The sequence below is a fragment of the Meles meles genome, chromosome 19 (assembly GCF_922984935.1).
Source record: "Meles meles chromosome 19, mMelMel3.1 paternal haplotype, whole genome shotgun sequence".
Lineage (NCBI taxonomy): Eukaryota > Metazoa > Chordata > Mammalia > Carnivora > Mustelidae > Meles > Meles meles.
In genome coordinates this window covers 22798034-22812881 of record NC_060084.1, presented here as the reverse complement: position 1 = coordinate 22812881, position 14848 = coordinate 22798034, and the positions used below count along the sequence as shown (strand labels likewise).

The 14848-nt window shown below is 44.6% G+C and overlaps 1 protein-coding gene across 3 annotated transcripts in view; it reads right to left on the bottom strand.

Annotated features, from left to right (window-relative positions):
- CDH8 (cadherin 8) overlaps window positions 1–13388 on the bottom strand; it is a 383236-nt gene extending 369848 nt beyond the window's left edge. For 2 of the 3 annotated variants that reach the window (XM_045989291.1, XM_045989294.1), the window contains exon 1: window positions 13264–13388. The gene's annotated coding sequence lies outside the window, so the exon portion shown is untranslated. Of the gene's footprint in view, window positions 1–11754; window positions 11820–13263 lie in introns of those variants that run through there. The other variant, XM_045989292.1, reaches the window with a different exon arrangement.
- Window positions 13389–14848: the final 1460 nt, after the last annotated feature.

Below are 14848 nucleotides of genomic sequence, written 5' to 3'. Positions count from 1 at the left end.
TCCTCCAGCATCAGCCTGCCTGGAGACTGGATTTTAGTTAAAGAACTGCACTTAACCAGTTTCATATCTGGGGGACAACCGCCACCAATAACAGCAACAACAACTATAATAATACCTAACTGGTTTATTTTGAGGGTGAAAAGAGGTAATCTTGTTAAAGCAATTAGGAAAGGCTAGAATGTACAGTTATTTTTAAATTGTGCCAAATACTGTGAAAGTATATTCAGGCATCTGCTCTGTTATTAATGATTCTGGGATAAGAAAACCTAATCCCATTTTAAACACATTAATAGACACTTCCTTGATAGAAGCTACCAAGGGGCACCCAGGACAGAATGTGACATGAACCTATCAGAATCAGGTGAAAAGGGATAAAAACCCAATTATATAAATAATTGTATACAATAGCTTTGTTAGTTAGAAAGGATGTATTAATAAAGGAATATATGCATAGCCAAAAATAGTACCCATTAACACAATATCTTACAGTTAGATAAAGATAAAGCTTACTGTGCCTCACACTATTTTGTTCAAAACTGAGGCACAGAAGTATTAAAGGACTTGCCTTCCCCACCCCCCACTCCCCCCCCAAAAAACCCACCTCCAGTAAGGAGCAGACCATTACTTGACCCTAGGTAATCTAACTTCAAAATTCTTTTTCTTAACATAACCCCTTCTCTCATTGTATAAGTATTTGATGCGTGTATAATGACTGTCAGGGACTAGAGATGGTCAAACAGGTCAATGCTCTTCTCTTCAGGAAGGAAGAGGCTAATGGGTATAGACTAAGAAATAAAGACAATTATTTATTGAAATGCAGCCTGAGAAGGGTTAGAGAAATACACAGTGATGGTATGCCACTCATCTTGGCAGCATTAAAGAAGGCTTCCTGGAGGAAGAGGCATCTGAATGTTGAGGAAGAATTACCCAACTGGGGAGCAGGTAGGTGTGAAAGGGCATTTAGGTCAAGCAATGAACAAGATATAAGACCACCAACTAACTAATCCAGGACCTCAGCATTACTTGCTACATCTTCTAAGCATCTGCTCGCTACCCACCAAATGCATAACTACTCATGGTTTCCACAGAGTACCCTCTTTTCTGCCAGTTCTTTGTGATGAGAAGAGCATGTCTGATTTCTCTAAGATGTGGGGGAACAGAAATTGGTGCCATCCCATGGACAGGGTATGGGAGACAAATGAGTGATATTCTAATCCAGCTCTACATTTTTCAGAGAAAGTAGGAATGATTTGGTCAGTGTCCTGCGGATGGTGGCAGAACTCTGGGAAGAAGTTACCCCTACTCTATGGAAACCTTCCTTCATCCATACTGATCATTTCTACCATCCTCCCCAACACAGAATTTCTAGTGCCCTCCAATACCCACCCCCCCCGACTTTGCCAAAATCTTCTTTTTTAATATAAAGATTATTTATTTATTTATTCGACATAGAGAGATCACAACTAGGCAGAGAGGCAGGCCGTGGGGGGGTCGGGGGAGGGTAAGCAGACTCCCCACTGTGCAGAGAGAGACCAACAACCCAACAACCCATGCTGGGCTCAATCCCAGGACCTGAGCCTAAAACAGAGGCTTTTTTTTTTTTTAAGATTTTATTTATTTATTTGACAGACAGAGATCACAAGTAGGCAGAGAGGCAGCAGAGAGAGATGAGGAAGCAGGCTCCCCTGCTGAGCAGAGAGCCTGAAGTGGGGCTCAGTCCCAGGACCCTGGGATCATGACCTGAACTGAAGGCAGAGGCTTTAACCCACGGAGCCACCCAGGCGCCCTGAAAACAGAGGCTTAATCCACTGAGCCACCCAGGAACCTCCAGACTTTGCCAAATTTTTAAGTCACTTGTACTATTACTTGAATTTTTTTGAAATAGCCCTAGTTATTTTTTTAGTATCTATTTTAAAATGGAAAACCAATATTGTTTGTTAGAAAAAGATTAATAGTGAACACTTAGGAAGTGTTTCGATAATATTAAATCATCAGCTCACACACATACATATGTAGGTCTATGGCAAATCACCAGGAAAGACTGTGTGTGTGTGTATACACACACATACACACACATATAATTGTGTATAAACATACACATACATATGTGTATATATTCATTATATACGTTATATGAATGTATATTCATATACACACACACTATATGAATACACACAGCTATGCATGTATTTACACCTCCTCTTCAAAATAACCATAATGTAAATATTATTACTTTATTATCATCATTCCCATTTTAGGGATACACAAACTAAAGCACAGAGAGATTATTATTTTAAATAATGTTTTATTTGCACTTAACTAAATACTATCAATGCCCGAGGTCATTTCTCTGTTAAAAGGGAAGGCCAGCAACAGTTAGACACAAGGGTATGCTGTTAAATATTTAAGTGGCTCTCAGAAAGAAAAAAAAGAATCCTTGATTTTCTATTTCCATAATGTAAATACTTCCTCCAATTTTAAGCTCTCACTGTGGCCACTAACAAGTTCTGGCAGTTCCTGAAAATTTAACAATCAGCTCCAGTAACCCTCCTAAGAGTCCCTTCCTTGCCCCTCCCCCCACCCTGGGGTGCTTCTCAAACCATAATATGCATACAAAATCACCTGGCCATTTGCTAAACACATATTATGACCCAGTAAATCCAGGGTGAGGCAGGTGACTTTGTATTGCTAATCCTGTCTCCCTTGAGGGCAGATACTGTGGATTTGAGAACCACAGTTTGAGAAGCCTGGGGTTTGAGCAAGTGATCACTCTGACCTTTTCCTTAAAATAACAAAGGATTTACTGGTGTGGTACCAAGTCCTTTCCTCCACGCCCAGGCACTGCAGACCATCCCTGTGACAGAGGAGGACATATAGACATTAGACTTTGAGAACCCCTGCCCTGGTGGTGTGAATGAGTAGAAGGGATTCTGCATCATGCTATCCTTTTAGAGGAAATAAAGAAGTACTTTCTTCTATACCACCTGCCCTCTGTATCCCCCAGTAGCATTCTTTTTTTTTTCTTTTTTAAGATTTTATTTATTTATTTGACAGACAGAGATCACAAGTAGGCAGAGAGAGAGAGGAGGAAGCAGGCTCCCTGCTGAGCAGAGAGCCCGATGGGGCTCAATCCCAGGACCTTGGGATCATGACCTAAACTGAAGGCAGAGGCTTAACCCACTGAGCTACCCAGGTGCCCCTCCCCTGTACGGTGCCCCTCCCCTGTACAAACTTTATGCATATGGATTGGTGAAACTGTCCCACTAACTGGACTGTTCCCACACACATACACGCTATCAGGGGTGGTGAGACTTGGCCTTCATGTCAGCAAAGGATGCCTTGGAGAGTCCACCTGGAGACAAATGAGATTCTGCTGTGCCAGTTAGAACCACACTATTCATACTGCTTGCACCCCTCACATAGGCAAAGCTAACGTCCTCTCTGGTGATCAGAAAATAGCTTTATAGGAATTCCTGAGATGCAACCAAATGTTATGTCCCTGTTAGAATTAATAAACATTGTGAACAGTAACTACATACATAAACTGCTTAACTCTACGTAAGGTAGAAGAAATTGAGCAAGGTTGTAAAGCTTGGCTAAAAAAAATCAATTTATTTTTAGATTTTCCAACCACAGTATGTATGTCTGGCCAAGCAAGCCACTTCATTATAATGTTGCTGCATTGATTTACACCCAGATGTGAGATGAAGAGATTTTACAGCCTCTCTGGAATTCTTACAAGTAAAAAAGTCTTTAGACTTTTCCCCCTAAGAAAATACCTTCTCTTGGGTAAGAGACTTGCAATCTGCCTTTTCATTCATACACGCATTTTAGAGACGGTTCTAGTTACAGCCTGGATCTCACTCCGCTGACCCCAACATTTTTTTAAGGTGAACTAGCTCAATGCTCAGATATGTTAAGTTATTATGCAAAAAATATATCGCACCATCGATTTTGTAAATAACGTAGATTAAAGTTCCAAATGGTAAGCCACACACTGATAGGTGAAGTCAAAAATAAAAATGGGCTTTTACAGACACTTTAGGATTCAATCCAGCAGATTATTGTGGTTGACAGGAAATTATGCTTTTATTATCCACTGAGCTTAGCGGCCACAATATTTCACCGAAGCAAAAATGACACACAGGACCAGAGAGTTTCTATTAAAAATGTTTCTGACCTTGAATTTAGAACCATTAGCAGGCTGCTTCAAAACAGGTAAATGCACATTGAATTCAAAGTGGTGTTTCAGGAACACAGACAGGTACCGATTCAGTGTGTGGCCCAGGGCAATTCACACCAAGCTCTGGATGACGAGAACAGAACAGGCAGGGATATATTTGGGTTTTAGAGAGGGATGATTCTTGCATGTCTCCAAATACAATCCAAGAGAATTCTCTTTTCTAAAGCCTTCAGAATTCCCCGAGCAGATTCCCTTGGCAGACGGAGTAGGATTCTAGATTTGTTGTTTATCTGTATTCATCTCCCCATCAGCCACGGCTCTCTGGTCATTTTCCCTTGGTATCATACCATATCCTTAATCCTGATACTTATCTATCCAAAAGCATATATCATTTGCTTATTTTGCCACCCAGAATACCTGCCAAATCCATTCTGCTCTGTTACTGACACGCTACTCTTTCTCTTTAAAGTTTCATAATTATTGGTTACCTTTGCAAAAATAAATGCCTTCTCCTTTTCAAGGGGTCAGAACTTGTTCTCCACCTAGAAGCTGATCTGTTTGTCATAGAAATTTCAGCTTGGGATGACCAGGTCTGTGACTAAAACAAGGTCACGATAAGGCCACTTTTCTAGTGTTATAGACCCCGGCCTCGATTCATAAAAACTTTCTTGAAATCATGAAGTTAAGACGTTGAAGATATGATTCTCTTCTGTCAGACTCTCTTAAGGCAGAACTGGATTGAGATCGTCTCAAAAGATGAACAGAAGTCCCATGCTTGTTGATTAAAGTCCCTTGTTGGTTAAAGACACACTAGTGCCACAAAGTGATTTTTCAGGACCAATCTAAATCCCTTCTTCTCCATTTGAAAGACACATCCTTTGCTGCCTTTAAATCATCCGTTCAAAACTTAACAGTCAGAGACCTAAGGAGTGAAAACCATGTGCTTGCCCTTTGCTGGAAGAGGGCACCATGAGTATGTGACCACCAATGGATCAGAGAGCTGGCCCAGGGTTTCAAAGACTTCTTATCTACTCCCCTGTCCTTGGAACTACATGCTACCCACTGTTCCCTCCCTGGAGTCACTTCAAGAACTCAGCGTTGAGGACGTAAGGTATTGTTGAGACCACCTGGACTGAACACATGACTGAACCCCACGGAGATGTCTATAGAATATCTTAAAATTTGGGGCGCCTGCTGGTGTTTTGTGGCTCAGTTGGTTATGCATCTGCCTTCAGCCCAGGTCATGATCCCAGGGTTCTAGAATCAAGGCCCATGTCGGGCTCCCTGCTCAGGAGGGTGTCTGCTTCTCTCTCTCCCTCTGCCTCCCCCCCCCCCGCCAGCTTATGCTTTCTCTCTCTCTTTCTGTCAAATAAATAAAATCTTTAAAAAATAAATAAAATCTCAAGAATCTAGCAGGGAGCTGTGGAGATCCACTCATCTTGCGTCAACCCAAGAGAAAGCCTCATACGTGAGTTCCTATTACAACTGCCACATACCAGTTGGGACTGTTCTGCTTTCTTTGGTCACTCCTTGCCCTTTGTGTACAGAGGCCAGTTTCAGAGTTCATTCTGTGAACCAGGGTTGTGAACCAAGATGCTTTAAACCATAGTAACCAACAGAAATCAACCTTATCCTTGCTGATTAGTAAGAGAGCTAAACAAGGGAAGCTGCATGACACAGTGGTTGAAAACACTGAGTGTGGAGTCAAAAGTAGTTTGAATCACTGATTTGTGGTTTTTTTTTTTTTTTAAGATTTTATTTATTCGACAGAGACAGCAAGAGAGGGAATACAAGCAGGGGGAGCAGCAGAGGGAGAGGGAGAAGCAGGCTTACTGCTGAGCAGGGAGCCCAATGTGGGGCTCGATCCCATGATCCTGAGATCATGACCTGAGCGGAAGGCAGATGCTTAAAGACTAAGCCGCCGGGCGCCCCTGAATCACTGTCCTCTAATTCATAAGATATGGGGAAATGTATCTCAACTGTGGCTGATGAGGGAACTGATGCTCTGGGTTTCATACTCTCTAACTTGAGGGATTGTGGAAAAATTAAAGCATATAAAGCTCTAACAATGTCCAGTAATAGCCACCATTTATTGAATATTCCATGTGCTTTATAAAGAGATGATTTTTTTTAATACTTCATTTCAATTTTTTACTGTGTACATCACTGGGGGAAATCCCAGCATTCTATTTAGACAAGCAAATAAAAGAATTCTTTAAAAAAAAAGAGAGAGAGAGAGAGAGAGAAAGGAACCATGTTGGATATGAATTAAACATTCTATAAATAGTTTTTCCTACCCACAGCTAACACACAATTAGTGACTTCATAGTTTTACTAAGCTTCTAAAGGGCAGTATTTTTATCCCTTTCCCAAGAGCCAACCATGTCTCCTCTTTCCACTGAACACAGGGCATTGTCTTTCCCTATTTTCTGCTGAGAGGACAATACACAAGCATTAAACATTCACATGGAACCTATTCACTTGATAAATACTCAGTGAAAAACACAGCCTGCTACATCATATGGTATAACTGCACTACGACCCAATTTTAACCACTCCACGGCAAGCATTTCATTGGCCAGATATTTTTACCCCCCCCAAAAAATAAATAAATAAAATTAAAAAAAAAATTCTGTTGCATTTCATAATCATCTAACCTTCTTATGAGAATGGCCCAAGTGGGGAGCCCCTACTAACTCAAAGATGAGGCCAAAATGATTTCTGAACACTATTCAGAAATTTGCTGAGTAAAGATAATGCTAAGCAGAGACCAGGTTCAGATAGTGTCTTCTCCCAAAAGTATTCAACAAATGTTTTCCATTTATTTCAGTAAATGCTGGCATTACTGAATGGCTAAAAATCAGAAGCTCTCCCTTCGCTTACAGAATGGGGAAATGGTTAAAATCAGTTATATCACATCACCAAGACTATAGAGTCTGTAATACTGAGCCTGAAATGCAGCCAAGTATCCCAGCATAATAAGCCAAGATTCTGTCAATTAGATTATACTGTATAGTAACCACCCTTATGAGCGCACCTTATTGTCATTCTTTCATGTTTAAAAGACTTCATAGCTTAAAAACCACCCACTGACGTTATTACCATGAACTATGGACACAGATGATGGAATGGGTACCAGCAATCATTTGACAAAAATAATACTGAGATATAATGTAGAATGCATAGGTCCTGAAATTAATCAAAGTGCCTATATGGATTCTAAGCATACTACCTTCAGTATACTCTCCTACGTAGTATACTAGGTATATCATCTTCCCCCACTACATTTTAGTGAAATTCAAAAAAAGACAAACACAAGCATGTGTTACCATTCTAATCAAAATAGGTACAAATTAACTTTTTCATATTTTTGAGCATCCCCAATATGAAGACGGAAATACTTGAACAGAAAAAATTAAACTGTTTGTCAAGCTGAAATAGCCATAGAGAAATAAGGAGGAGAATGTGTCCTTGTACTCTTTATATCAAATTCTGGAGATGAATTTGCATGTATAAGAAAAGCATTCCCTTATGACATTTCTACCACTGCTTCATCTACTTATGTTATTTGTGTCACATCAGGAATCAATCCTCTTTTATGCATTAATCCATCTAAAAAGAAGCAATGCATGGAAAACGTTACATTATAACATGTAATAAAACATGGATGTGCTATAACATTTTCACTTCATGACACCTATAGAATAAGATTCCACTTAATATCCCTTTGCAATATATCCAACATGCTTAAAATATGAATAAATACATCCACAGAAAGACCTTACCATGGATAATATATTCTTTTCCTCTGTGTATATGTGAGTGCCAGGAGTCCTGCTGATAACTCAGCAGAGAGGAGTACAGAATTGTCTTCTAAGATGTTCTGATTTGCAGTTCACATGAGGTTAACATGAACTGTTCCATTGAAATATAAAATAGACTGAAGAGAGGCAAAAGAGGGAGGGAGAGAAGGAGCCAAGAAGGAAAAGTCCCTCCCTCGGTTATTTTCTACATCTCCAGCAAGGGGAAGGCACGGACACGGAGTTACACATGTGACGCTCCCGTAATTTAGAGTATTCTCCCCAATAAAACACAACTTGCATCCCACACAGTGTAATAGCATTCCTGATGTAAGTCGGGTCTTGAAGGCATTCTCCTTTTTACAAAGCTGAATTACGCTTTTATGTTCCCATAGCATTTAACAAGGAACTTCAAGGGACGAAAAAATGTGCTTTGTGGAACGTGAAAAACTTGATTTAAAAAAAGAGAAAAGTTCTATCGAAAGATCAACTTAGGACAATTTTTCCAATTTCTGTAGAGAAAATCAAGGCAGACAGTCACCATACCAGACTCTGGATATTATCGCACCCTAGCCTTTAGTGAAAATCTCCTAGTAAAGGGAGAGGGGGTAGTCTTTGCTAACTGTCGACGCATTAAATAAACGTATACTTAGCACTAACTCTGGGCTTAGCCTCAACTAACCATCATTTTAGCATGCCTTTGGCAGAGAGGGTAGGGAAGTTTGGAGGTTCTCAACCCAAGTGTTATTCTTTTATGATGCTTTCCAAAGAGATACAGAAAACCACATCTATATATTTCTACATAGCAACAGAACTTAAAAAATAACAAGACTTCTAAAAGCAAGAAGGTGGAGGATATTTATGATCAGGAAGAGCATATGCCATTTAAAACTCAGGAAATAAAGGCTTGGGACACGACAGAGAAAGGAAACAGTATTGGTCCTATTGCTTTGCCATGAAGTGGCATGGGAGATTTAGCTAGAGGCAGCACATGGGAGAAGCAGCTGAATGGCATCCCTTGAACTTATTTCTTTTCTGACCTTTTGAAGTTGCCAGGTTCAACTAATTTTCTCCTCACGGTTATATCTGGAGCCGGTTCCAGAGGCAAGAAACAACAGTTCAGTGGAAATATATTGCTCATCACAACTTTCTATGGGAATTAAGTGAGAGAAGACTAATAGCTCTTTGATTAATTAAGGCCCACTAATTCCGAGGACAACCTTGTTCCATCACAATATTGTTCTATTTCACAAATATACAATTACGGGATTCTGGTGAAAAAAATTCCAGCACCTCATTTTTTTTTTTTTTTTAAGACTGGTCAATGTACAAATTTAAGAAGTCAGGAGGGGAAAATCAAATAACCCAGGGCAGATGAAATGGCAAATGGATCATGATAAAACTCTCAGATTTGACCCATTAAATGAGTGAGTTGTCTAGGTAGGTTTTGAAGTTTTCTAGAAGTAAATTTCCCATATCTGTGTGCATGTGTGTTCGTATCTGTGGGCGAGTGTGGACCACACACAATACAGAGCAACGAAGACTGGCCGTGGTTTAATTCTGACACTGTGGGTGTTGTATAATACACCAAAGTTAGGAGTCTCTTCCTAAACTTAAAAGCAAAATTAGTCCATGTCAGCTGTGAACACAACAGTGCTGAAAACAAAACAAAAAATTGTGCCTTTTTTCTGTTTCTCTGAATAACTTTGTAAGCAATATCAAATGACTGAAGCCACCATCAGCAGCATCACTGAGAACAACATTTTCAAAAGAAAGTCTTGAGACTTTAGACTACATTCATAATTAAAAGGCTACTCTGATTATGCCCGTTCCTTGATTTGTCAAACACAAAACTTTGCTGATGGACCAGAAAAATGTGATGGGAAATATAAACCGAATGTCATTTTATCCCTGAAAATTGCTTCTGGTTTGGCATGGAAAATTTGCTCAGATTGGGATGCTGATGAAGCCGGAGGTGTGCCACCTTGAGTAGGAGAAGGAAGGATTTTTTTTTTTTTTCTTAAAGCATTAATTTACTTATAAGGTTTTCTGAACAGTTGGTGAAGTATCGATTCTAACTTTTCTCTACACGAGCGTTCCTTTCTCCTCACCAATGAACAAGGAGAGGAACCAGGAGAGCAAAACCCTAAAGTACAAATTCTTGAATAGAATCCTTATACCCTCATTCTTTGGAGTTTCCCTGCTTTGCTCCAAAATCCGACGTTCCCTGCTAGCCAGGAGTATCAGACCTTAAATTTGTGCACAGTTCACAAGGAAATGTGTCATGAGTACACTCAGACAACAGCCTTTACAAATGCTGCCTCGTGTGCTCTGTTCCATCCTGCTGAGTATGTTTTACGGGTTGTTTGTTTTTACACTGAGCATACCACCATTGGCTAAAGTGTGCCCAGTACTGATCTAAGGGGTTGCGTTAGAAGAATTGTCTGGACATAGTTCTACATGATGCCCCAATAAAGTTACTTTCAGGTTAAAGACCTCCTTTCCTTTAGAACTGATATGTGTAAAGCCAGCAAATGGAGCTGCTCTTCTAGTGAGGGCTGCTGTAAAATTGTTCGGCAAAACTCGTAATCTCTTCAAGAACTCAAAAAATGCATCCTAGGCACCAAAAATGCAGTGAGGAAAAAAAAAAAGGTAAGAGGCTTGCATAGAGAGATTTACCCAAATGAAATCTTGAGAGTTTGGGGAGACTGTGGATTATAAAGCAGAAGTGATTTATAATAGTAATAATAATTGGAAATACAAGATCCAGGTTGCCGGAGAGAAAGAGTAAAAGTTTAAATGACAGCATTACAACACAAATTTCAGAGAACATTAGCCAGCGTCTCTAAAATATATGGCCCATTTGTGATGGTCACAGGATACCCTGACACTCATTTGGCTGGGTGGGGGGGAATGGAATGAAGAAGAGGAACTGCACTGGGCAGCCCTCAATAAAGCAATCCCTGGAGTTGCTGGAGAAGCTCTTCTCTGATTTCAGAGAAAACAGAGTCCAAACGCTCCTCAGAGTCCAGGAAAAAAAAAAATGTATATATATACCAAAGGTGGTTTAAAATCCTGCAACAGCTCCAGCATGAAGTGACCATGTAATGGGGATCTTCAAATCTGCTAAAGCAGAATTCTAGATTATTATTATGAGTATTATTATTTAATAAGAGGGATAGACCTAGAATTTCTTTCAGCCACAGAGCTCAAGGAAGTGGAAAACATGTCTGGACAGGATGATTACAGAGAACTCCCTTTGAGAGGGGGGGAAATATAGCCCTTAGAGAACATCCTTCAAAGGTATCAGGCCTCCCGGTAAAATTCTCTCCCTCTCTGTGTTACACATCTCACACACACACACACACACACACACACACACGCATGCATACACGCACACCAGATAAAAACGCCTGCAAAACTGGACACAGCTGATGAAAGGCAACAGCAGGGCAGAAATTTCAGTTGTGTTGAGCCTGAAAGACAGGGCTCATTTTGCATGCAGTGAGGTACAGTGGCGAGGTTGAATGGATGGAAAATCCCACTCTCGAATCTTACATAAATATCTCTTTCCCACATATAGTTTTCCAGTTGAAAAGCTCCCATAATGAAGCCTGAGGTGACGGCCCCGGGAGGGTTGTTAACCATTGAGATGGCTGTCAGGAGCACTGTGAAGAGGACAGGCGCTTCACAACAGCCCCAACCCGACCCCGGTCCCTCCTATCTGCTCGGCGACGGTACCCGACCGGAGAGGGCAGAATTCCCGCATACCTTCTCCGAAGCCCCCGCCTTCCCGCGGTCAGCCCGCAAACAGTGTGAAGCCAGGTGAAAGCAAGCAGCCGGCTGATCTGATTAGCAGCTCGGGCGCGCTAAGGGATGGTCGGATCGTGCCTCTTAAAGAGGAAACTCTTGTGGAATCTTCAGGAAGGGGTGGTAAAGTTGCAAGGACCTTTTCTTCCTCGCGCTTGCTTGGCTATAAGCTCTGTTCTTGAACTGGACCTGAAGTGAGCAGCTGCCAGCCTGGTTTTCCATTACGGACTAATGTTGCGCGTTTGCAACAATAAACAATTAATGTTGTTTGATTTCTTACGTTTAGCAACCCAAGCAAACAGCTGCCATCTCCTCTCGCGGAGGCAAAAGGCTAGACCTCAAAGAGCCGCCGCCTCGGGGCCTGCGGGGAAGGGTCAAGGATAACAAAACTTTGAGGCTTTTACCAGATTGGGTGGGGAACGCTTTGGTCTTGGAGAGACGGAAAGCGGAGGAAACTGTGGGTACCTGTTGGCACCAGCGTTGGCGGCGGCAGGTTTTCACCGTCTCCCTGCCTTGGTTGGAACCTGGGAGAGGGGGAGTGGGTCCCTTACGAACCTGTTACGCGCAGGCAGAACCCAGGCGAGAGCCCTCTCTGCCCGCAAGGAGTGCGGCCCGCCCCCCAAGTGCTCGCGAGTAGGGAGCAGGGAGATGCCAGACAGCGCAGCAGCCCGCCCAGCCGGCGCTGGCAGAGAGGGTACGGAGTCCCCGGCTCCGGGGGCCTCAGTGAGGGCTGCCTCGCGGGCTCGCAAAGGACACCGCTTGTGAGGTCCTGCCTGGGTTCGGGCCAGCGTCTCGGCGACTGCAGAGCCGCGGAGCGGCTCGAGAGCCAGCAAGTTTGCGGCGGGCACCACGCCTCGCCAGCTGGAGCAGCCACTTGTGGGAAAGCCTCGCGCTGGGGCTCTCGCTGCTGGGTCGCGCGGCCCGCAGCCCCCAGGCGGCGGTCGCCCTCCCTGTCCTCGGGGATCGGGAGATCCATCAAGGCAGCAAAGGGGCAACCAGGCCCCTTCGCCTCCTTTCCTCTCTGGCTCGCACCCTCCTCAATACCAGCGGCGGGTGTTTCCCATTCACCGCACGGACCCCGCAGTGAAGGCGCGCGGCTGCAGCGTCGCCTGCCTGCCTGGCGAGGCGGCGAAATCGCCAGGCGACCGCAGAGGGGGAGACCCCCTGAAAAACTAAAGAGGCACAGCCTGCTTGCTACTCCCTAGAACCTACTGTCAGGAGCAGTTTGCCAAATCATCAGGCAGAGCCCGGAGGTGGTCCCGTCAGCTGTGCATATCAAGAAAGAAGACGCAGCTCACCCCCACGCCTGGGCTTGGAACCCGCGTCCACCATGGGGGCGGGAAGGGGGAGGCGGGGGGGGGGGTAAAGACTCGCGAGGTGTCCGAAGGGGTAGGGGGATTCTTAAAGGAAACGGTCTTTTCTGGGTCCTCGGCGCTTGAAGGAAAACGAGGCGCAGGGGGAACCACTTACTCTTGAGGGTCTCCGCGCTGGCGAATGCCAAGCCTCCTGGCTCACAAACGGCTGCAGGGGCTCGGGGTCGACTCCCGAGAGCGGCGAGCACCGAGCGGTTCCCGCGCGCTGGGCAGACGCCTCCGGATTCCGTTCATGCCTCTCGGAGCTGCGGGGCTCGGTGTGGAGACGCGGGTCGGGTGCGCTGGGCTCTGGGTGTCCGCAGGCCGAAGTGCAGCGAGCGGGTGCGTGCGCGGGACCGTCTGTGCACAGACCGGCGACGGCGGAGGAGATTCGAGGAAGCAAGGAGATTCCGAATAAATCCACTAATTGTGGGCTGAGCGCTCCAGCGTGCGAGCCCGCCTGCCTGCCAAATGTAACTGTGAAGTGATGTGGAAAAGTGAGCCGGGTGCCTCCCCTGACGGATCTCATTGGGCAGAGCGCAGAGGCAGGTCTACCACTTGGAAATTCATGTAAGCAGTCCCCCCTCCCCGCCCCCTCCCTGCCTTCCCCCTCGGCTGCCGCGCGCTTGCTCGCTCTTCTCTGCTCCAAGTGGGCGCCCAACTTTTCGCTCCTGGCTCCCGAGCACGCCCCGCGCGTCTCCGCCGCCAGAGCCGCGGCTGAAGATGCGCCCTTCCGTGCCGTGCGCGCAGCGCGCGGAGGGCCAAGCTCTGGGAGAAGAGAGCTAGCAGCCGATAAAAGGCGTGCGGAGGAGGTACCCGCAAGCTGCCTCTCCCGGGTCTCACCTGAGCCCTGGGGCTAGCGTTGCCTTGAAAAGCGTCTCAGTGACCCACAACCGTTTTCCGTGGGCGGCAGAGGACGCGGCAGGGCAAAGGGGTGCGCGTGGGCAGCTTACCTCGTAATTCCAAGAGCCTCTTGCGGACAGAGTGGGGTGCTTGGCAGACCGCTGCCTACTACTCAGAGGCTACGGCTCAGAGGTGGCGTGCGGTGGTCTTGTGGGTGGAGCGCATTGCTGGCATCCCCTGACTTCCACTCCTTCGGGGAAATGGGATTGGGGAGGGCACAGGGGCAGCCAGGAAGGGCGCGCAGTAAGTAGGCATGAAAAGAGCAGCAGAACTTGCTTGGGAAATAAAGGGAGCGATTGCTAGGTCTTCTCAGTGTACCCTGGCCTCCAGATCTGCTCGCAGGCACCATTTTTTTCAGTTCCTCTGCCGCCACTAAGAGGTGCCCTGTCTGTGGCCCCTTCAAGCGCTCTGATGGACTCCACACAGGTCTTGAGAAATGACTATTCTGGGTAGAACCAGTATAGGAAGGAGGGATCATAAATTAGGAGATCCTGGTTTGTTTTCTTCTCACCTGTAAAGGCTAACACATAGCAATATTCAGTCAGTATGATCATCTTTTGATAAAATTAGTGAAAAATGAGAGGAACTAATTCTTTTTTTGTTTTGTTTTGTTTAATTCTCCTCCACAGGCTACCGTGATTTAGTGCATGCGCTGTGTACCCGAGGTGATCCCTGAGGAAAGGTTTTACTATGTGGGGACAGAGCCGAAACAGAGGGGGAAAGGGCACAGAGAACCAGAAGCAAGGTCTGTAGAGCTTGTACTGTCTGGCTCAAATTAATAAGACAGAGTGAACAGAATG